Source organism: Pseudorasbora parva, chromosome 11 (genome assembly GCF_024679245.1).
Source record: "Pseudorasbora parva isolate DD20220531a chromosome 11, ASM2467924v1, whole genome shotgun sequence".
NCBI lineage: Eukaryota > Metazoa > Chordata > Actinopteri > Cypriniformes > Gobionidae > Pseudorasbora > Pseudorasbora parva.
This window is the reverse complement of record NC_090182.1, coordinates 8,520,346-8,535,258: the sequence shown is the minus strand read 5'-3', so window position 1 is coordinate 8,535,258 and position 14,913 is coordinate 8,520,346. Positions and strand designations below refer to the sequence as shown.

At 36.3% G+C, this 14,913-nt stretch overlaps 2 long non-coding RNA genes across 3 annotated transcripts; one reads left to right on the top strand and one right to left on the bottom strand.

Annotated features, from left to right (window-relative positions):
• The first annotated feature begins 1,025 nt into the window (after positions 1 to 1,025).
• Positions 1,026 to 2,839, top strand: LOC137092199 (uncharacterized). Its single transcript, XR_010908179.1, has 3 exons — positions 1,026 to 1,182; positions 1,670 to 1,762; positions 2,291 to 2,839. It is a non-coding gene; the product is annotated as an uncharacterized lncRNA (long non-coding RNA).
• A 2,469-nt stretch (positions 2,840 to 5,308) lies between these two features.
• On the bottom strand, positions 5,309 to 7,998 carry LOC137092197 (uncharacterized). Of its 2 annotated transcripts, XR_010908178.1 has the most exons (4): positions 7,833 to 7,998; positions 7,152 to 7,244; positions 6,162 to 6,279; positions 5,309 to 5,444 (listed from the first exon to the last, which is right to left on the bottom strand). It is a non-coding gene; the product is annotated as an uncharacterized lncRNA (long non-coding RNA). The 2 variants fall into 2 exon arrangements; XR_010908177.1 differs by lacking the exon at positions 7,833 to 7,998 and having other exon boundaries at positions 7,152 to 7,287.
• Between the last annotated feature and the right edge of the window lie 6,915 nt (positions 7,999 to 14,913).

The window sequence follows — 14,913 nt, the reverse complement described above, 5'->3', positions numbered from 1 at the left end:
TGTTTCTGTGTCTTGTGAGTCTATTGTTAAAATGATTTAGGATGATATGCTTTAATCAGACACATTTATTTGATGACATTCTGTTTACTGTCTATGTCAGCATCCAAAAATAAGTAGCTTTGAACAAAACACAATCTAGAGCCAAACTGTTAGTTAGATAGATAGATAGATAGATAGATAGATAGATAGATAGATAGATAGATAGATAGATAGATAGATAGATAGATAGATAGATAGATAGATAGATAGATCGTTTTTTAACATGAAAATTACCCCATGATTTACTCACCCTCAAGCCATCCTAGGTGTATATGGATTTATTCTTTCTGATGAACAGAACTCTTCTTTCTGAGTTAGAAGCCCAAAAAAGTGCATCTATCCATCAAAAACGTACTCCACAAATGGCTCCGGGGGGTTAATAAAGGTCTTCTGAAGCGAATCTATGGGTTTTAGTAGTAAAGTTGAATCGCTTCAGACAACACAGTCTCACCCCTACTCGTCAAATGTTGCCGAACGGTCAAGGGACCCTGACGTCAACTGTTGACGCACAGGGTACCCCTAAATCGCCATTTTTCGACGTACTGGGTAATCCACTGATTTCAATGAGAAACCTAGGACGTCATAAACAGACGTGTTGGGCATGTAAATGTTATCGTCATGATGGAATTTATTGGGTTATAATTGTTCCATTATGACATGTTGGAGTGTGATTCTCAATTTAATCAGCCAGCACAATTGTATTTACATTTATTTACGCTATGATACACGTTTGAAACAGCAGTCAAACCCCACCCCGCCCTAAACCTACCCATTTGCGTATTATATGATATAAAACACAGACTGTAACAGACAACAGGCACACTTTATTGAAAAATTCAAACTATTCCGAGGCCAAACGATTGAATTGTGAGAAGAAAAGACCCAAAAGCAATCACCTCGTCTCTATCCGCGCCGCGCGCCGCGCGCATAGCCCGCGCGCCGCGCCCCGGCGTCACACCGAAGACGCCACAGGTAGACCCCTCGGCGTCACGCGATGGACGAACTGGGAACCCAATTGCTTTCAGTGGGAAACCTTTGGCGTCAACATTAGACGGCAATTCTATCGGTATGAAATCGCGCTGAAGAAGTCTCATTCAGAACACTTCGCGATGTTTGGCATCAGATCACGTGTGCCACATGTTGGTGAGTAGTCATACATATTATGTCCTAATATTTGATATAAAGTATTTTCTGCTTGTCGTTATCGATCATGTTCAGTCACTGCATTGTATCTGTCATCATCTCCACTGCGGCTTTGCATTTCTTTGCTTTCTAAATAAACACACCTTGCTAATAGGGTGATTAAACACTGTCACGTGACGTGCTATAGACCTTTAAACAGTTGTTAATATTTAATAATAATTACTAGTGTAGTTCCAACGTGGCATTTGTAGTAGAAGCACAATAAAAATTAAAAAAAACAACACTTGCCATGCGTTTACCACGGTATTGGTAGTTTTAATGTGATATTTGTTGTAAATAAACAGTAGCCACAACAATTACCATGCTTTAAATGCATTTTAATGTAAAATCCAAATATTGTTATTTAAATAGTATACTTTATAATGCTATATATTATATATTATGACTTTTTTCTCTTTCTTTTTTTTTTTTTTTTTTACCTGAAAAGACCAAAAGGGCCTCTCGGACTCAGTCAACCCATTCTTGTTTGTGGAGATGTAACGGAGAAAACCGAAAGCTGCAACAGCAAATATTTGTAATGGTATGTATGTGTTGGTTTGAACCCTTTATCAAACATTTTATTTAGCATTTGTTGTTACTTATTCTTACAAATCCCATAGCTCAATCAGTAAGAACATATTCCCAAAGTCTTAATAATTCACAAGATTTAACAAGTTGTCAAATTCGTATGATTCTCGTACATATAGCTCTGGAAAAAAGACCACTTAACATGGATTTCTAAATGTTAAGTGTCTCTTAATTTTTTTTTCCAGAGCTGTATTTGTATATGAAGAGTTCAGATGCAAAAGCCTCAAAAAGCCACTTCGGTCACATGACATCAGATATTCAATTATTTTTTCTTAATCAGATCAGTTGCACTGTTTATAACGTCCCGTTTGCATGTAAATAATTTATGTGATCACAAAATCAAGTGAGTTATCTACATTTTCAAACAAATTCATATGATATAGCTTGCTATTATATACTTTTAATAATGGGAATGCACACATATCTGTGAACTTATTACATAAATGTATTTAACATTTAATTATGCATCGTTTTTTTACAGAAATAAATCCTACAGTTATGTTTAAACTGACAACATCATCATCATGTCCTGTCCTGGGCACATTGGGCAACATGTGTCCTCCAACATATTCGATCTGTGGCCACGTTTTCACATCTTCTCATGGAACACCGGCATTGAGGTCTTCGTGAAACATCTGTCTCATATCTTCCTTGGTTTTCCCTGTCTCGTGCGTCCTCCTGGTGGTGTCCACTTCATAAGTGTTTTTGGGTGTTGTTGTTTGGGCATGCATAGGACATGTCCAGTGAAGTGCACCCTTTGCTCTGTCACAGTGTCTCAAAGTCTTCACGTGGAGTCTTATGATCTCTGATATATGCAGAACCAATATTCATAAACTGTTCTTGATGTCTGCCTATGCCTTTATCATCAGGAGTTTTAGTGAAGGACATATCTATTGCCATCCACTGGTTCTAGTCATGCATTGACTTCATGATGCTATAGTCCAATGTATATTTCTGCATTTGTTGTTTGTTTGAACAAATGAAGATAGTGAGAGTTAATACCTTTTGAAATCAATAATTATTCATTAAAACTTTTATTACAATGGTCACTAAAGTACATATCTACCATAACTACCTCTATCATTATTTCACTATCATTATATCACTACCTTGTTAATGTAACTGTAACATGAATGTACTTTATAGAAGTATTTTCTTACTGAAAATGGTTAACATTTACAATAATCATCAACTATTTTAATTGGCATTTAATTTAGTTACAATAAAAGTGAACAATAATCGCAAATATATAGTATTAAAGTTTAGAATGTAAAATGTTCTTTTTTTGCCTATATATATATATATATATATATATATATATATATATATATATATATATATATATATATATATATATGGGCACTACATTTGTATTTAAACTGTTTGACATTAAATATTGGAATATGCTTACAAAATTGTGTGCCTTCATTGTGCTTTTGTTATATTTGTTTTAATTCCAAGAGTTCAGATTATAAAGGATGGCTTAAAGAAGTTTATGCTTGTAGACCATTGCATAGAAAAAGGATTCTCTTTCAAATATATGTATTATGCATCAGTTTAACCACACAAAGAAGACTTTCGTTTTAAAATGTGAGTTTTATTATTTAATTAGAATAAATAAATATTTAGCAGCCTAAATATTAAATCTTTAAGGAATCTACCCCTTCAGTTGAACCGGATGAGATGTGATATAATTTACCATAAATGGACAAGTAAGTGTGACGCCTCTGTTCAGCTGGGTTGTCATTGGCCGTGACTTTATCGCAGAACGCGCTGTGATTGGACTATCTGTTTTAACCCATATAAAACGGCGTTTCATGTTACAAAGTATGTTTTGGTGTTATTACGTCAGTAATACGTTAAGCTAACTATAAAGTGTCGCTATGTTGTGAGAAATGACTCCTTTACTGAGAACCCAACCCTAACCCTAAGCATTTCTGCACACTTCTATGAACTACAGCGCCATGTTTCCCATTGCATTGATACAATGACAGATATATGGGTAATGTAGTTTAAAAGGTTTCATAATGAAACAATAAATGTTAAGTAAATAACATATTTAATGGACAACTGGATATTAAAATATGTTCATTGTGCAAACCTTTATGACATATATGAGGGCCAAGCTGAAATTGTATATTTTACTGTGAGCACTTTTAAAAAAACCTTTATGGCAGCTTTCCATATATGTCTGAAAACTGTGGCCAACATTATTTAGTAAACATTGCATATGCAGTTGTCCTGCCAATTTTCTCTGTGATACGCTAACCAGACTTTGAGTTAAAGCCATTTGAAACATGCTTTTTTTTTTTTTGCTCTTCCAGGGGCCACTTCTGGGTCCCTGGAGGTGTAAGGGCAGTACAACATAATATACACAGATCTATTCTCCTCATCACGGACAACAAACTTTGAGTCACATTTAAATATCAGAGTATTTTGTCTTTTCTATTCTAACGTCATGCTTGTGTATAGGTTTTGATATTGTAAGACCATCTGATGAAATACAGAAATATTTGAAAGAAATGTTGTAAAATAATAATTATTACGTTTTATTTTCTTTTATGGATAAACACTAATAAATATAATGGATGAACCTGCAACAACTTGCCATTATCCACTTTCCAGAGTAAACAAAAACTATTTATATTATTTACACTTCATTATTACTATTAAATATAGGACCATGCACCATTAAGTAATAATAACATGAGACATTATCACAATTTCATCTACACCCTCTTCACGTACCTGGCATCGAAAATGTGCATGCTTTAATGTTTATTGCAGTAGTAGATGTACCAGAATGATCAACATGGATCATCTTCAGTTAAGCTTGAAGTGTTTGTAATCCTTCCCTTTATTTCACTGAAAACTGACATACTTGTTACAGCATGCAAGTATATACAACTTTTTGGAGAATTGTACCAAATATAATATAACCAGATAAAAAATGTTTACTTCTCAAGTAAAATATTCTTGGTAATTAATAAGATAACCTAAATAAACTTGTTGAATGTGTATTTACTGTACCAAACACCATACACAATACTCACCATACTTTATCACTCAACACTTTATTGGAGGATACAGTATACAGTTGATAAAGTAGAATAAAGTCAAATAAGATTCAAGATAAATAAAAATGGGTTTTAAAAAACACATTAACATCATATTAATCCATTCACAGCTGCTGAAGCCACACAAATGAGTGCCACATAATCCCATCCAGTCAACTATGATACAGAAAACAGATTTGATATAGTGTTGGAAAATAATGATTCATTATTACAACTAGACTGGTTTCTGTCTCTTCCCTCCAGGGGCGTAGCACCAAATTTTGGGCCCTGGGTACAAACCATCTTGCTGGGCCCCCGTACCATGTTTGTGTATGTATAGAAAACTGACTTCTAAGGCCCCCCCCCCTGCCTCTGGCCCTGGTTACTCAGTACCCTTTATCCCCCCAGTCCCACGCCCCTGCTTCCCTCTATCATGTTCATGTTCTTCTTCTTCTAAACAGTTCGCCCACTTGTACCCTACAGTATAATCAATGTACAGATGATGTGATCACTGATGTTGTGTAGCCTTTTCTCAACCAGAGGAAGAAGTCGTATAATCCGGCGTTCTCCAGTCCTGGTCTAAAAGTAAAACAACAAACACAATTCAGATTAAGTTTAATGTACAGTCGGGTTAACCTATGTTCTTCAGTAAACTCTCCACCTCAAAATGGGCAGAAATGCCAATTCCTGATTTAAATTTACAAAGCAGCAGTCAGTACATAAAATAATATACACATTGAAGCATTATGTATAATATTGCAGCCCATAATATTAGCCAAGTACTGAACAAAAACTAATTTACCCATATCAACAGCAACCTTTTAAACAGTAGATCTTTTAGAAAGAACTAACCAGATATTTCACATAATTCAAAGAACATTTACTATTTGATTCCTAATATGTCCCAACTCATTATCTTCTAAAGCTACCCAGAACCATCCATGGTCTACAAAACAATGGAGAAATACATGGAGTTATAACAACTAAATGCTTTTTCCCACACTTGTCTGCTTTTATCTAAGACAAACAGACGGAGTAGTTTTTAAGAACTGAAGGCCAAAAGTGTAATAATAATTGTATCAAAAAGGGAAAACAAATATTTACCATTTTAAATAAATCCAAGATACAGAACCTCATTTGCTTATTTTAGGAGTTATTAAAAGATTTAGACATGAATAATGGTACGTATTTTATCAGAGTAGAAAGAATGATCACTGTTGAAATGAATAGTCCTTTGAGAGATCAACATCAAATTTTGTACTACATATTACAGCATCGCTTCAATACAAGACATACCAATGGACTTGCGCATTTTTCTGTCTTCTTCGGGCACAAGATGTCCATCTTCCTTCCTCACCCTAAACAAAGGACTTGTTTTCTTAGCTTCGATATAAGGTCTGGTCTTTCTTCTCTTCTGTAAAACAAGAAAATCTCACTTACTCTGTGCAAATACTATTGTTTTTAAAACATATAAATTAAGACAGTTTTACGCCAAGACTCGCTGAGAATCACTAGAAGCTCTTGTGAGGGTTGACTCTTAAAAGAGCTGTTGAGTTTGATATTGTAGAGATCTTTTAAACAAAATAAATTATATAGTTTTAATAGTTTTTAAAAAACTATTAAAAAAAATACTATTTAATTTTTTTTTTTTAAATAAATAAATAAAAGTAATCTGCAAGTAATCCTGCAAGACAGAAAGAAAGAGGAAATTGTATTACATTGCATGCAAGTTGTGAGTTCATACATAACTGTTTCTTGCTGTAAAAAAACAATGCATAATTAAATGTTAAAAACATTTATGTAATAAGTTCACAGATATGTGTGCATTCCCATTATTAAAAGTATGTAATAGCAAGCTATATCATATGAATTTGTTTGAAAATGTAGATAACTCACTTGATTTTGTGATCACATAAATTATTTACATGCAAACGGGACGTTATAAACAGTGCAACTGATCTGATTAAGAAAAAATAATTGAATATCTGATGTCATGTGACCGAAGTGGCTTTTTGAGGCTTTTGCATCTGAACTCTTCATATACAAATACAGCTCTGGAAAAAAAAATTAAGAGACACTTAACATTTAGAAATCCATGTTAAGTGGTCTTTTTTCCAGAGCTATATGTACGAGAATCATATGAATTTGACAACTTGTTAAATCTTGTGAATTATTAAGACTTTGGGAATATGTTCTTACTGATTGAGCTATGGGATTTGTAAGAATAAGTAACAACAAATGCTAAATAAAATGTTTGATAAAGGGTTCAAACCAACACATACATACCATTACAAATATTTGCTGTTGCAGCTTTCGGTTTTCTCCGTTACATCTCCACAAACAAGAATGGGTTGACTGAGTCCGAGAGGCCCTTTTGGTCTTTTCAGGTAAAAAAAAAAAAAAAAAGAAAGAGAGAAAAAAGTCATAATATATAATATATAGCATTATAAAGTATACTATTTAAATAACAATATTTGGATTTTGGATTTTAGATTTTACATTACATTATTTACATTTACATTATTTGGATTTTACATTAAAATGCATTTAAAGCATGGTAATTGTTGTGGCTACTGTTTATTTACAACAAATATCACATTAAAACTACCAATTGTTGTGGCTACTGTTTATTTACAACAAATATCACATTAAAACTACCAATACCGTGGTAAACGCATGGCAAGTGTTGTTTTTTTTAATTTTTATTGTGCTTCTACTACAAATGCCACGTTGGAACTACACTAGTAATTATTATTAAATATTAACAACTGTTTAAAGGTCTATAGCACGTCACGTGACAGTGTTTAATCACCCTATTAGCAAGGTGTGTTTATTTAGAAAGCAAAGAAATGCAAAGCCGCAGTGGAGATGATGACAGATACAATGCAGTGACTGAACATGATCGATAACGACAAGCAGAAAATACTTTATATCAAATATTAGGACATAATATGTATGACTACTCACCAACATGTGGCACACGTGATCTGATGCCAAACATCGCGAAGTGTTCTGAATGAGACTTCTTCAGCGCGATTTCATACCGATAGAATTGCCGTCTAATGTTGACGCCAAAGGTTTCCCACTGAAAGCAATTGGGTTCCCAGTTCGTCCATCGCGTGACGCCGAGGGGTCTACCTGTGGCGTCTTCGGTGTGACGCCGGGGCGCGGCGCGCGGGCTATGCGCGCGGCGCGCGGCGCGGATAGAGACGAGGTGATTGCTTTTGGGTCTTTTCTTCTCACAATTCAATCGTTTGGCCTCGGAATAGTTTGAATTTTTCAATAAAGTGTGCCTGTTGTCTGTTACAGTCTGTGTTTTATATCATATAATACGCAAATGGGTAGGTTTAGGGCGGGGTGGGGTTTGACTGCTGTTTCAAACGTGTATCATAGCGTAAATAAATGTAAATACAATTGTGCTGGCTGATTAAATTGAGAATCACACTCCAACATGTCATAATGGAACAATTATAACCCAATAAATTCCATCATGACGATAACATTCACATGCCCAACACGTCTGTTTATGACGTCCTAGGTTTCTCGTTGAAATCAGTGGATTACCCAGTACGTCGAAAAATGGCGATTTAGGGGTACCCTGTGCGTCAACAGTTGACGTCAGGGTCCCTTGACCGTTCGGCAACATTTGACGAGTAGGGATGAGACTGTGTTGCTTCAGAAGGCCTTTATAAACCCCCCGGAGCTGTGTGGAGTACATTTATGATGGATGGATGCACTTTTTTCAGCTTCAAACTCGTGAGCCCTGTTCACTGCTATTATAAATCTTGGAAGCATCATGATATTTATTAAAGAGATCATTCACCCAAAAAAGAAAATTAGCCCATTATTTACTCACCCTCAAGTCATCCTATGTATATATGACATTCTTCTTTCAGACGAGTACAATCAGGGTTATATTAAACTTTATAATGGCAGTGCATGACTGTTTTTCCGTCCATAAAAGTGCATCCATCCATCATAAAAGTGCTCCACACGGCTACGGGGGGTTAAAAAAACCTTCGGATGCAAAGTGATGTGTCTGTGTGAGAAAAATATCCACGTTTAAAAAGAAAAGAGTAACCCTTGACCTGATGCATGACGTATTGATGAATGCGGAAGCAAAAAGGATAGAGCGAAACAAAACACTGGTCAGGAATTAAAGGGTTACTTCAGCGCTGGGAAGCTGAATCTGTATTTAAACTGGGTCATCAATGTAGTAGAAATGTGAAATCATTTTTGAATTTGGTGCCTTCTAGATTGAAAAAAGACAGAAAATGTATTTTTGTCTCATGGGGATGAAAGGCTACAATTCCCAGAATGCTTCGCTGCCCTGTGAGGCCATTCCCAAAGCCAGCTACTATATTACTGTGACTGAGTTGGAGAAGACACTAAAATTAAAAACTGAACGTGTCTGTTCAATATAATGAGTGAGTCACCGCGCGAGTATCAAAGCACTGAGCACTAACTGCAGGAGTGAGATAAATGAGCTGAATGAACTCTCGTGATGAGAGCTGAGGTAATCGCGACTACACTCGCATACATTCAGCAGCTAAAAGACTTACATTGCTCACCATAGCTCCGTTTAAATGAGTGCCTGTAGCTGCGAGCTGAGCTCTGAGTGTGATCTCCATCCCCCATGCGCGGGTTCAGAACATGCGGAAATGGCTTCCTCTACTGGCTGTAGTCTTTAGCCTTTGGCCAAACATTCCTCCTATGATGCAAATATCGTCAATTTGCATCATAGGAGGAATTTTTACAGAATAAATCTGCATAAATCTCTTGTCTCAGGGGGATATGAGGGGGGAAAGCACAATCATTTGAATATACTCCAGGGTTTCTACTGATACAACGCCATATGCTAATCGCTGAAGTACCCCTTTAAGCTTGAGTTTGTTGCCCAGCCCTATTAGTTTGATATGCAAGAGGTGTGTGTCAAAGCTTACGATACTCCTACATCCTGCGTCATATCGAGTCAGGGGTTATTCTTTTGCCGTAAGTCGACTTGCATAGGCCATCTGCCAGAAGTTAGTTGTTTTAGCTTTTGATGTTTTAAATATGGATTTATTAGAAGTTAGTTATTTTAGCTTTTGATGTTTTAAATATGGATTTATTTTTACACAAACCCATCACTTCACTACAGAAGGCCTTTATTAGCCTCCCCAGAGCTGCGTGGAGCACTTCTATGATGGATATATGCACTTTTATGAACTTAAAAACAGAAACAGCCATTCACTGCCATGATAAAGCTTGGAAGAGCCAGGACATGTTTTAATATAACATTAAAAAAATATCATATACACATAGGATGACTTGAGGGTGAGTAAATCATGGGATCATTTTCATGTTAAAGTGAACTACTCCTTTAAGCTATTTACCTAGGTTATTTTTCTTTATTTTATGATGTAGTATTTAAGACGCCACAGACACACATTTCATTTACATCAGCTTTGACAAGCAGACAGCCCATTCAACAATCTAGACAAGTGTGACTGTGTGTGTGAAGGTTCAGATTCGCCACACTTCTCTTTGCTCATCTCATTTGATGGCAGTAATCATGATTCACTGAGAGATTTCCTAATACAGACATCTTGCTCTGAAATCATGCTCTCTCCAGCAGTGTCTGCTCTTTATGCTAATGATGTTACAGTTTCCAGCACCGCGGTGAGGTTAACGGAAGGTCACGTTAAAGACGGGTGTCATGAACTGCTCATCTTCATTCTTTGATTTTATGCTACTTCCAGCCATTTAACATGTGACATCTCAAGATGAAGTTACTAGTTCGGCGGTTCCATCTTCAAATCCTCTTTAATCTAACATCAAAGAAAGAGAGCGAGTGTGTGTCTGTGTTGGTGCATAAGGTTCAAGAGTTCAGCTTAATTTTGTCTAGAGAAAAATATATACATTTCTTTCTCTTGGAGGCTGTTTCTATGGTTACTGCAATGATGGGATGAATCTCCATGGCAACAATTCAATTCAGAATTCAGTGTCTGAACAGATATAAAGGTGACAATTTGGAAGAGAACAAAAAGGTATTGGATCATATTGTGCTACTATTATTGCGAGTCTCATAACTTCATAGAGTTCTAGAGATCCCACCCGTTTAACCTCATTAAACTGGAGTTGCTCTCTGGGGAGCTGTATACCTCACCCAGGAGCATTTCTTTATGGGTCATGACCGGTTTGTTTAAAATTTCCTCTAATTTATGCTGCTTGTGGTGAGAAACAAACAAACAACATTAAAATGAGATAGTGATAGCCAAAGGCAGTAGTTGCATTACAGTATAGTAAGTCACAAATACAGCAATAATGAATATAACATAATCTAGCAAGAAGAGGAAAACATTCTGAAGGAGAAACAGAATAATACAATAAATTAAACAGGGTTTCTTTCTGCTAGATTGTAAGGAACATAGGATGGCATAAATCTCAAACTAATCAAACATCATATACACCGATCAGGCAGAACATTATGACTGTGTTGGTCTCTCTTTTGCTGCTAAAACAGCCCTGACCCGTTGAGGTATGGACTCCAATAGACCCCTGAAGGTGTGATGTTGTATCTGGCACCAAGATGTTAGCAGCAGATTCTCTAAGTCCTGTAAGATGCGAGGTGGGGCCTCCATGGATCGTACTTCTTTGTTGTGCACATCCCACAGATGCTCGATTGGATTGAGATCTGGAGAATTTAGAGGCCAAGTCAACTCCTCAAACTCGCTGTTGTGCTCCTCAAACCATTTCTGAACCATTTTTGCTTTGTGGCGGGAGCATTATCCTGCTGAAAGAAACCAGTCACCAGGGAATACCGTTTCCGTGAAAGGGTGAACATGATTTGAAACAAGGCTTAGGTAGGTGGTACGTGTCAAAGTAGCATCCACATATTTCCACTTTTGGCAGTGGACAGAGGTGAGCATGGGCACCCTGACTGGTCTGCGGCTATGCCGCCCCATACACAACAAACTGAGATGCACTGTGTATTCTGACAATTTTCCATCAGGATCAGCATTAACTTTTTGAGGAATTTGAGCTACAGTAACTTTGCCAGTTTAATCGGACCACACGGGCCAGCCTTCGCTCCCTACGTGCCTCAATGAGCCTTGGCCGCCCATGACCCTGTTGCTGGTTCATTACTGTCGATACTGACCACTGCAGACCGGGAACACTCCACAAGAGCTGCAGTTTTGGAGATGCTCTGACCCAGTCGTCTAGCCATCCCAATTTGGCAACACTACACAGTCAAAAGTTTGGAATCTATTTTAATTCGTTTTTTAAAGAAGTCTCTGCTCACCAAGGCTGCATTTATGTTATTAAAAATAAAAAAAAAGCTGTAATATTGTGAAATATTATTAAAATGTAAAATAAAGGGTTTCTCTTTGAATATATTGTAAAATGTAATTTATTCCTGGGATGAAAGCTGAATTTTCAGCATCATTACTCCAGTCTTCAGTGTCACATGATCCATCAGAAATCATTCTGATTTGCTGCTCAAGAAACCTTTATGATTTTCAATGTTGAAACAGTTGTGTAAAAAAAATGTCAGGATTATTTAATGACTAGAAAGTTCAAAAAAATAGTATTTATCTGAAATAGAAAGCTTTTGTAAAATTGTACTACCGTTCAAAAGTGTTGGGTCTTTAAGAACTTAAAGAAATGAATTCATTTATTTAGTGAGAAAGCATTAAATTGATCAAGTGACAGTACAGCCATTTGTAATGTTGAAAAAGCTTTATATTTCAAATAAATGAGCAAATCATCATATTAGAATGATTTCTGAAGGATCATTTGATCATATACATATGTTACATACATATATATACATGTTACGATGTACAAAATAGGGGACACCTAACACTTGTTGACTTTTTCAGTTTGTGTAAATTCACTTGGGGTTCAGTGTATTTATTTTTCCCCCACATTAATGACACATGTCTAGTAAAATTGTGTGGTTTTGTTTCATTAATATAGTGTATACTTTTATCTTGATTTTTCCTCTGAAAGAATAGAAGTGAAATGTGACAATATGCCCCACAGTTCTCATAGGGGCTCATTGTAACGCAGTGTGACAGCATGCCCCACCTGCGCAAGTGGGATCTTCTGGTGGTTATATCAGCATTACAGAACTAAATAACGTATATAAGTTTAACACAAAAATAAAGATGAAAAATTAACTTAAGTTAGAAATGTACTTTTGCTACGGTTAAATAAATGTTCAGTGATATCTTCCAAACAAATTATTTTTATTTATTTATTTTTTTCACAATTTTTTCTCTAAAAATTGTTGATATGGAAACTAGTAAATACTACTAAGTTTTATCATCCTGGCTTGTGTGGAAAGTTTTAAACCATATGTGTTAGGCTACAACTAACCCTGCGTTAGGTTGTGCCCAACTCGCCCTACATATTAATATCAAAAATATAGTCAAACAGATAAACTCAGAAATTAGGGAGAGATTTATTATAGCAATATCAGAATACAAATCATGTCACACTTGAAGTTCTGTTCATGTGTTTCTAGTTTAGTTTTCATCTTGTTCAGTTGATGTTTGCCTGTGTCTGATTGTGTTATCTCTGTCACCTGTGTCTTGTTAATTAGTCTCGTCAGCTGAGTCACGGTTCTTTGATTGGTTTGCTGCTCTGTATTTAAGCCCTGTGTTGAGTCTTGTTTAGTTGTCTGTTGTTGTTGCGTTTAAGTGGTTGTTCTGCCCATGTCCTTGTAGTTCTGTGTTAAAATAAAGCTGGGAAACGCCTGCAATTGGATCCTCTTCCTTCCTTCTTACTCTGCAACCACCGTGTGACAAATAACATGAAAGAAACAGAACTGAGAACACCAACATACCTTTAGAAAGACAAGACCTGACAAACAACAAGAGAAACACAAGGGCTATATGTGCAGACAAGGTAACACGACATATCTGGTTACAATCAAAACTGTGGGCTTCAATGAAATGAAACAAAAGGTCTACAAAATAGTCACAGGAAACAGAAATACAACATAAAAGTCTAAACAAACAGGGAACATAACAATTATATAAGGTGATGCAGTGAATTGCTTAAATGTATAAGGCTTTGGACAAAACTAAATATGATGTAACCTATAGGTCCCACTTTTTCTGGGTCTAGTGTTCCCTTTTGCCCCACGAATGATGGTTTCTGCTGCCCTGCATTCAGGAGCCATGGAAAGCATTTTATTTTGGAATGAAAGTTTTGAAATTGAATGCAATTTATTTGGCATCACACATTATAAACAGATTGAACAGATCAAAAATGTAGGCCTACGTGAATTTCAGGATGTCTTTTCTTTAAGCTGACATACAACATTTGATGATCGAAAGAGTGCATGTTCAGTGTCACAGATTTGCTTTTCAGTGACCTAGAAATCTCAAATATTTAATTTCAGGGTATTTCAAAATCCGCTTGCCAGTTTATTTCCAGATGTAAACGTAAAACGCTGTATTTCAATGTGGTCTTAGAGAACCCAAGTCATTTAATTTGACATTAAAGTGTGTCCTGGATCTTGTGCTTCATGGAATCCACAGGAGACAGATTTTGTACGGTAACAGCTGGGCCCACGGGACACCTGTCCATCACAGTTCGTCGTGGTGTGAGCTGAGGTGAGTGTTTTTGTGTTTTCTCAGTCCTGCTCTTTTAGCCTGAATGACTCAGCACACATATCCTGCTGAGGCTACGCACTTCCAAACCAAAGACACAGTGACGTCTAAATCAACGGTTGCCATAAATCAGAAATGAAACTCTCGCACAAACTACCATCCACAGTCTGGGGCAGAATAAAAGTGAGGGTTAGAAATTTCACACTGAAGTGCGTGCTCAATCACTGAGTTACATCAGGAGGCCTGTGGCAGTCTGTCTGTGCGAAGTAAAGGTGAAGAGTTATTTGTAAATATAAAAACATTGTTTGCAGCATTTTGGGCACTGTTCATCTGCTCATGCTAAAGCTCATCCATAAACACTATAGCTTAATGTCAGGATCAGACACTGAATTTACTAAATGTGTTTATAAAGATTATAAGATGTGCAGTGTGTGCTGCTTGTA